At 42.8% G+C, this 9,850-nt stretch overlaps 1 non-coding gene across 1 annotated transcript; it reads left to right on the forward strand.

Moving 5' to 3' along the window:
* The first annotated feature begins 6,666 nt into the window (after positions 1-6,666).
* On the forward strand, positions 6,667-6,741 carry Trnas-cga (transfer RNA serine (anticodon CGA)). Its single transcript has one exon. It is a non-coding gene; the product is annotated as a tRNA-Ser (tRNA).
* Positions 6,742-9,850: the final 3,109 nt, after the last annotated feature.

Consider the following 9,850-nt stretch of genomic DNA (forward strand, 5'->3'; position numbering starts at 1 on the left):
CAGATGCGACCATCATGATGCTGTAAACAGAACCTGGATTCTTGCGAAAAAAAAAATAAATACGTTTTGCCATTCGTGCACCCAGGTTCGTCGTCGAGTACACCATCGCAGGCGCTCCTGTCTGTAATGCAGCGTCGAGGGTAAACGCAGCCATGGTCTCCGAGCTGATAGTCCATGCTGCTGCAAACGTCGTCGAACTGTTCGTGCAGATGGTTGTTGGCTTGCAAACGTCCCCATCTGTTGACTCAGGGATCGAGTCGTGGCTGAGCGATCCCATACAGCCATGCGGATAAGATGCCTGTCATCTCGACTGCTAGTGATACGAGACCCTTGGGATCCAGCACGGTGTTCGGTATTACCCTCCTGAACCCACCGATTCCATATTCTGCTAACAGTGATTGGATCTCGACCAACGCGAGCAGCAATGTCGCGATAACGATAAACCGCAATCGCGATAGGCTACAATCCGACCTTTATCAAAGTCGGAAACGCGATGGTACGCATTTCTCCTCCTTACACAAGGTATCACAACAACGTTCCACCAGGCAACGCCGGTCAACTGCTGGTTGTGTATGAGAAACCGGTTGGGAACATTCCTCGTGTCAGCACGTTGTAGGTGTCGTCAACGGCGCCAACCTTGTGTTAATGATCTGAAAAGCTAATCATTTGCATATCACAGCATCTTCTTCCTGTCGGTTAAATTTCGCGTCTGTAGCGCGTCATCTTCGTGGTATAGCAATTTTAATGGCCAGTAGTGTATTTTAACACTAGAGTGAATGGCTGCTAATCCAGAGAAAGAGTCCTTTGCATTAACCTCAGTACTGTGTATGTAGATGAAAAAGAAAACAAGACGCTGGCGCAAGGAATGGTCTAAACACAGAGGGAAATACACACGTAAAACCATGCTGCAGAAAATCTTAGTCTCAACCTGATGATTACATCAGCTTTCTAGGCATGGGCAGTCAAACTTGTAATAACTGAGTTTCTTCTCCTTCACGTTCAAAAAAGATGGACTACGCGAACATATACTCTTTTGTACTTGACAGTTCATTAAAATGTAACGGCATGGTAAAATAGACGTCGTCCGTATAGGACTCGGACAGCTTCCATTTCTTTTTATTTTATTGCAAATCTGCTTGTATGTGTGATATGTGGCTGGTAAAATCACAATGTCTATACAATTGTGGTAATGGTCAGCGCTATTTTGATTTTATCCTCGATTGTAGTTACGATTGTTGCAGAAACTCTCGATAAAGTGAGACAAATTGTAATAATTTTTTTTTCGCTAAACATGCGCGGCGGAACACCGACACAAAAAAGTGCGACATCTTGTCAAACATGCCGCCTATCAAAATTTCTCTCGAACTCGTCAAAATGTTTGACAACCATGCTGAGCAGCTCTGTACACAGTCAAATATTTGTCAAACCTAGTTAAGTTTGACAATTTGTTTGATCGTGTACGAGGTGCTTTACATACAATAAATCATTCTCTGTTGTGAACCTTGTTACTTTCTGAGGGTTGAAGAGACACTGTCGCCCCTAAAGTTCTTATACTTTTGCACCACAAGCACTAGTAAAACAAGAAGAGACTTGAATAATCGTGTAAACAATGTTAGGACTCATAAATGAAATTACATAAGCTGCAGTGTCTTCATGAAGAATTGTTCCAGATACTTCCTATAATTTCATTTAATCCCACTGAAAGCTAATTAATATAAATAGCCCTATTTTTTTGAGTCATCGCTCTTCTGACTAGTTTGATGCGACCCGGCACGATTTCCTCTCCTGTGCCAACCTCTTCATATCAGAGTAGCACTTGCAACCTACACCCTCAATTATTTTCTGGATGTATTCCACTCTCTGTCTTCCTCTACAGTTTTTCAGTTTTCACCCTCTACAGCTCCAGCTAGTACCAGGGACGTTATTCCGTGACGCCATATTAGCTGTCCTACCATTCAGTTCTTTCTTCTTGCCATTGTTTTCCTTATATTCCTTTCCTCGCTGATTGTCCGGACAACCTCCTCTTTCCTTATCTTATCAGGCCACCTAATTTTCAACAGTCTTCTGTAACACGACATCTCAAATGCTTAGACTCTCTTCTCTTCTGGCTTTCCCACAGTCCATGTTTAACTGCCATACAATGCTGTACTCCAAATTTACATTCTCTGAAATTTCTTCCACAAATTAAGACCTATGTTTTACACTAGTAAACTTCTATTGGCCAATTATGCTCTCTTTGCCAGTGCTAGCCTGCTAATCGATGTCCTCCTTGCTCCGACCGTTATGGGTTATTTATCTGCCTAGGTAGCAGACTCTTCCTTAGCTTCAAATGGCTCTAAGCACTATAGGCCTTAACTTCTGAGGTCATCAGTCCTCTAGAACTTAGAACTACTTAAACCTAACTAACCTGAGGACATCACACACATCCATGCCCGAGGCAGGATTCGAACCTGTGACCGTAGCGGTAGTGCGGTTCCAGACTGTAACGCCTAGAACCGCTCGGCCACATCGGCTGGTCCTTAACTTCATCTACTTTGTGATCACGAATCCTGATGCTAAGTTTCTAGCTGTTCTCATTTCTGCTACTGCTCATTACATTCGTCTTTCTTCGATTTACTCTCAATCCGTATTCTGTAGGCATTAGACCGTCTATTCCTTTCAGCAGATCCTGTAATTCCTCTTCATTTTCACGTTGGATAGCAATGTCATTAGCAAACGTTACCATTCATATCTTTCATCTCAAATTTTAGTTCCACTCCCTGACCTTTCTTTTATTTACATAATTACTTCTTCGATGTATTGATTGAACGGTAGGGGTGAAAGACAACAACGCTGTCTTACATCCTTTTTAATTCTAGCACTTCGTTCTTCGTCTCCCACTCTTACTGCTGCGTCTTGGTTCTTGTGCATATTGCATATTACCCAACTTTACCTATAGCTTACGCCAATTTTTCCTACATCTTGGACTATTTTACATTTTCGGGCGCTTATTCTAGGTCCACAAATTCTATGAATGTGTATTGATTTTTGTTTCGTATTGCTTCCAGAATCAACAACAACTTCAGAATTGCCTGTCTGGCGACTTTACCTTTCCTAAACCCGACCTGATCGTTATCTGACACAGCCTCAATTTTCTTTTCTACTCTTCTGTATAGTACTCTTATCGACAACTCGGATGCAAGAGTTTTTGAGCTGATTGTGCTATAATTCTCGCACTTTTCCGCTATTGCAATATTGTGGGTGAGCCGGCCGGAGTGGCCGAGCGGTTCTAGGCGCTGCAGTCTGGAACCGCGACAGCGCTACGATCGCAGGTTCGAATCCTTCCTCGGGCATTGATGTGTGTGATGTCCTTAGGTTAGTTAGGTTTAAGTAGTTCTAAGTTATAGGGGACTGATGACCTCAGAATTTAAGTCCCATAGTGCTCAAAGCCATTTGAACCATTTTTTGTGTGGTTGATGATTTTTTAGAAAAGCAGATGGTATATCGCCAGACTCATACGTTCTACATATCAGTGTCAGTATCGTTTAGCTGCCACTTCCCCCAATGATTTTAGAATTTCTAATGGGATGCCTCATTTGATCCTCCAAAGCTGTTTTAGATTTGATCCTAATACTGGATCCACTATCTCTTCAATATCGACTCCTGTTTCTTCTCCTATCACGTCATCAGACAATTCTTTCCCCCTTGTAGATGCTCTCAATGTACTCTTTCCACGTACCCTCTCGCTCCTCTGCATTTGACAGTGGACTTCTTGTTGCACTCTAGGTGTTACTGTTGAGTGTTGTACCCCAAGGAAGCTTGGGAGAGGATGTTGTTATGGGTGGCCGGTATCCCCTTTTTTACAACACAAATGCACGCTTGAATTAATACGGTTCTTTATTTGCATGAACATTTACTTACCTTGAATAGAGTCCAAGTTTGTGGTAAAAGCTCCTCAGTAATAGTTCTCTTGCAGAAAATATCGGTAGTATTGCTATTATAAACTTTAGTCTCACTGGTAGTATCTCTACAGACACTAATCTGGTCGCTATGTACTGCCGTAACCTGTGACCCGCTCTGCGAATGTACAGACAGGCGCCCAACTCGATGAGTGAGTCAGTGAGGCTGTACAGTCAGCGGTGGCGGCCTAAATACTTGCTGTCGAGAGGGCGTTGGCAGCCTGTTGCTTGTTGTTGTGTCTCTGGCCTCTTTCATGATAGGCACACTTGATCCAGCCGCCTGCTAATCGATCTTCGCTTCGTCTTTGCTGACCACTGTATTGGTGACAGCTTACGTTAGCAGTTACCATGTACTGAGTCAGTCCTTCCAACAATCATTTCTTTCTTGATTTGTTCACATTTTTGTTGCAACTATTTAGCCTTAGCTTCCCTGCACTTGCTATTTATTTCATTCTTAAGAGACTTGTATTTTTACATTCCTGGATTCACCTGAACATTTTATGCTTCCTTCTTTCATCGATCAACTGAAGTATTTCTTCTGGTACCGTTGGTTTCTTCGCAATTACGTTCTTTGTACCAAAATTTTGCTTTCCAGCTTCTGTGATTATAGCAGTAGTTCTCAGTTGAGCTTCGGGCGCATTTGAAAGAACGCAAATAATTGTGGGCGCACTATACACACATTTCTGAGGACTATTTCACAACAGTCAATGTTTAAAATAAATACTATGATAAAATAACAATTAAGTCATTTTATTTTGAATTTCGCGTCAAGACTACAGAAAATACAACTTATATTAATAGAAAACATACATTATCACAACATGAACAAATGATTTTTGTATAAGAAGTGAGAGAGATACATGAAGCACGATTGTCACCCAAATGCGATCGCCGAGCGCTGTGTTGCCTCCTACCCTGCCAAGACGAAAGGCAAGACAAACCATTAAGTGAAACGTATTGAATTTGAAATAATGCAATAAAGCTAACGATTAATTCAAATTATAGATAAAAGTAATAATGCAATAAAAATGAAATGTACCTTTCTAGTGTTTACGAGAAACATGAGTGTGATGTGTCCTCGCGATTTATTCAACGTTTGGAAATGTATGTGAAAGAGAAACTCTCATTTTCTCGTCAATAGATTGAAGAGTTCCTCTCTTTTTACATTTGATTGTAGTGAGTGCAGAAAATGTTAAAGCACATAAATATAACGTCGAAAATTGAAGTAAAGTTTTCAAAGTCTTTTTAGATATCGACACATATTCTTCTTTTTATAGAAATCCAAAAGGCTTCAAGAGACAATTCCTTATGCTTAATCTTCAGCCGACGTTCCGTAGACATAGCTGCCAGCTCTTCTTCTTTTGTTAATGTCAAGTCGAAATCATCTGAAGTTTTCATGTACGGGTTTCGAAAACCAATCATTCTGTTCAGCGTTGAGAGATGGAAAATATGAAGTCAGTTTATCTTATAAACTTATTAACTGATCTACTACTATTGCAATTATTTCATTTATGCACGTAGTCCTTACCAACGAAAAAATTTCCGAGTTACCTTGAACAGCTTTTCTTTTCCATATTTGTAGTTTCCTGTGAAACGCTTTAATTTTCTCGGTGGATGCAAAGATATTTTCTTCCTTCCCTTGCTTGCTAGTGCTCGAAATCTTGAACTGCTGAAATATATCTGCCAAATACTGCAATTTGGTAAACCAAAATTCACTCCGAAGGAGGTTGCAAAAATGTAAATGTTTCATTTCTTCGAAAAACACGAGAATTTCTTGTCGTAGCACATGTGCACGGGTAAGTACTTTCCCTCTCGGCAACCACCTTACTTGTGTATATAAAAACGACCGTCTGTGTTCTGACTCCATACCGACACAAAGTTAGTCGAATAAACAGGTTCTGACGGGACTAGTTTTAATAAAATTTAGAATCTGAACGACTTGCTCTAAGACATCTCTCAATTTTTCAGTTTTTCTCCCAATGTTTTTGCTGTTAAGGCCTCCCTATGAAGAAAACAGTGAATTACTATAACATCTTTATTTTATTTTTTATCATTTGATTTACAAGAGATAAGGCTCTTAACGCAGTCTACTATTGAAGGGGCGCCACCTGTACAAATGCCTACACACGGCTTCCATGTTAACTGCCACTTATTAAGACAACCATTTAAAATGTAGAAAACGTCCTCACATTTAGTAGACGCACTTAATTCCTTGCAAAAAAGATTACTATTTGATCTTGACTAATGAAACGGACAAATACTAAGAGATGCGACTGGTTGATAATGTCTGTTAATCCATCAACTTGCAAAGCAAAGATTGAAACTTCCTGGCAGATTAAAACTGTGTGCCCGACCGAGACTCGAACTCGGGACCTTTGCCTTTCGCGGGCAAGTGCTCTACCAACTGAGCTACCGAAGCACGACTTACGTCCGGTACTCACAGCTTCACTTCTGCCAGTATCCGTCTCCTACCTTCCAAACTTTACAGAAACTCTTCTGCGAACCTTGCAGAACTAGCACTCCTGAAAGAAAGGATACTGCGGAGACATGGCTTAGCCACAGCCTGGGGGATGTTTCCAGAATGAGATTTTCACTCTGCATGTCTCCGCAGTATCCTTTCTTTCAGGAGTGCTAGTTCTGCAAGGTTCGCAGAAGAGCTTCTGTAAAGTTTGGAAGGTAGGAGACGAATACTGGCAGAAGTGAAGCTGTGAGTACCGGACGTGAGTCGTGCTTCGGTGGCTCAGTTGGTAGAGCACTTGCCCGCGAAAGGCAAAGGTCCCGAGTTCGAGTCTCGGTCGGGCACACAGTTTTAATCTGCCAGGAAGTTTCATATCAGCGCACACTCCGCTGCAGAGTGAAAATCTCATTCTGGAAACATCCCCCAGGCTGTGGCTAAGCCATGTCTCCGCAGTATCCTTTCTTTCAGGAGTGCTAGTTCTGCAAGGTTCGCAGAAGAGCTTCTGTAAAGTTTGGAAGGTAGGAGACGGATACTGGCAGAAGTGAAGCTGTGAGTACCGGACGTGAGTCGTGCTTCGGTAGCTCAGTTGGTAGAGCACTTACCCGCGAAAGGCAAAGGTCCCGAGTTCGAGTCTCGGTCGGGCACACAGTTTTAATCTGCCAGGAAGTTTCATATCAGCGCACACTCCGCTGCAGAGTGAAAATCTCATTCTGGAAACATCCCCCAGGCTGTGGCTAAGCCATGTCTCCGCAGTATCCTTTCTTTCAGGAGTGCTAGTTCTGCAAGGTTCGCAGAAGAGCTTCTGTAAAGTTTGGAAGGTAGGAGACGGATACTGGCAGAAGTGAAGCTGTGAGTACCGGACGTGAGTCGTGCTTCGGTAGCTCAGTTGGTAGAGCACTTGCCCGCGAAAGGCAAAAGTCCCGAGTTCGAGTCCCGGTCGGGCACACAGTTTTAATCTGCCAGGAAGTTTCATATCAGCGCACACTCCGCTGCAGAGTGAAAATCTCATTCTGGAAAGCAAAGATTGATTGCCTGAGTTTATTACTGTATACATTTTTCTCAATATCACTGTACATTTCTATCATACGCCTGTGGACTGTATCATTCGACAAAGGAATCTTGCTTATTGCCATATCTGCTTCATTTCATAACATCAACATTACTATTTTTTTTGCAAGCAGGAGAAATAAGTGGCTCAGCTATAGCATGAGCCTTCATACTCTTTGCTATTAGTTCAGGGACTCGTAGGAAGCAATCAAACCTTTATCAGAAACAGATCTCATACTTTTAAAAGAATTTGCTGCTCTTGTTTGCTGTTCAGACAATCTCTTGAAATAGCTTACTGGTTTATCTTGAAAATGTGAATGCATTGTTTTAAAATGTTTGCTCAGTATATTAGGAAGCAGAGTTTCATTTGAGAATTCATACCCACATACTAAGCATAGTGGGAAAGGATAATCTTCACTACCAGTCCAAGTGAAACCATAGCTTAAGTAGCTTTCATGGTACTTACGAGTAAGCTGCTGTTTTACTTTTTTACTTGCACTTAGGAATTTGTTACTTAACTTCCAGAATCGGATTCTTCGATGGCATGCTTGGTTTTCAGAAATCTGTCCATTTTATTCGATAGTATTTTGCATGTAAGATTCATTTCTAGCGCTTTGGAAATAAGCAGTATGCTGTACGCATAACACAAGCGGTAGCGTTCTTGCTTCCCGCGCCCGGGTTCCCGGGTTCGATTCCCGGCGGGGTCAGGGATTTTCTCTGCCTCGTGATGGCTGGGTGTTGTGTGTTGTCCTTAGGTTAGTTAGGTTTAAGTAGTTCTAAGGGAACTGATGACCATAGATGTTAATTCCCATAGTGCTCAGAGCCATTTGAACCATAACACAAGCCCCGTGTACGCTAACGACACCTCACTGACATATCATCTGAAAGCTATGCGATAACGTCAAGCGCACGACAAGGAAAACGCTTTTTCCTCCTGGGCCTGGATTCCTGTGTCTCCGTGGCTTAACAGAGCTGCTAACGATAATTTTCAAGTTACGTTAACCTTGGTGGAAGCTTCTGTCGTGAATCCGCTGGATACTAAACCGACGCTCAGAAGTAGCAAGGCTTCATTAACAATGACGATCATGTTCACATGTGCTACTCATCTGTAGTAAAGAACGTGAAACGAAATACCTTTAGTCAGGGACAGCTCGAGGTCAAAGAATAAGCAGCTCTCACAGATAATTTCCTCTCCCAGTTTCTCTTTTGAATAATATTTTATTGACAACAGAAAGGTACTCATTTTCAGTAAAATGTTATTAAAAAGTGCCTGGTTGCGGATGTTATTTATAATTTTTTGATACACTGTCGCGGCAGCTAAAAGGTCAGAATGACCAGTTACGCTACTGGCCATTAAAACTGCTACACCACGAAGATGACGTGCTACAGACTCGAAATTTAATCCACAGGAAGAAGATGCTATGATATGCAAGTGATTAGCTTTTCAGAGCATTCACACAAGGCTGACACGCGCAACGTGCTGATATGAGGAAAGTTTCCAACCGATTTCTCACATACAAACGGCAGTTGACCGGCGTTGCCTGGTGAAACGTTGTTGTGATGCCTCGTGTAAGAAGCAGTAATGCGTACCATCACGTTTCCGACTTTGATAAAGGTTGGATTGCAGCCAATCGCGATTGCGGTTTATCGTATCGCGACATTGCTAGTCGCGTTGGTCGAGATCCAATGACTGTTAGCAGAATATGGAATCGGTGGGTTCAGCAGGGTGCTGGAATCCTAACGGCCTCGTATCACTAGCAGTCGAGATGACAGGCATCTTATCCGCATGGGTGTAATGGATCGTGCAGCCACGTCTCGATCCCTGAGTCAATAGCTGGGGACGTTTGCAAGACAACAACCATCTGCACGAACAGTTCTACGACTTTTGCAACAGCATAGACCATGAGCTCGGAGACCATGGCTACGGTTACCATTGACGCTGCATCACAGATAGGAGCGCCTGCGATGGCGTACTCGACGACGAACCTGGGTGCACGAATGACAAACCGTCCTCTTCTCTGATGAATCCAGGTTCCGTTTACAGCATCATGATGGTCCCATCCGTGTTTGGCGACATCACGGTGAACGCACATTGGAAGTGTGTATTCGTCATCGCCCTACTGGCGTATCACCCGGCGTGTTGGTATGGGGTGCTATTGGTTACACTTCTCGGTCACCTCTTGTTCACATTGGCGGCACTTTGAACAGTGGACGTTACATTTCGGATGTTTTACGACCCGTGGCTCTACCCTTCATTCGATCCCTGCGAAACCCTACATTTCAGCAGGGTAATGCATGACCGCACGTTGCTGGTCCTATACGGACCCATCTGGATACAGAAAGTGTTCGACTGTTGCCCTGGCCAGCACATTCTCCAGATCTCTCCCCAACTGAAAACGTCTGGTGG

The sequence above is a fragment of the Schistocerca gregaria genome, chromosome 10 (assembly GCF_023897955.1).
Source record: "Schistocerca gregaria isolate iqSchGreg1 chromosome 10, iqSchGreg1.2, whole genome shotgun sequence".
Lineage (NCBI taxonomy): Eukaryota > Metazoa > Arthropoda > Insecta > Orthoptera > Acrididae > Schistocerca > Schistocerca gregaria.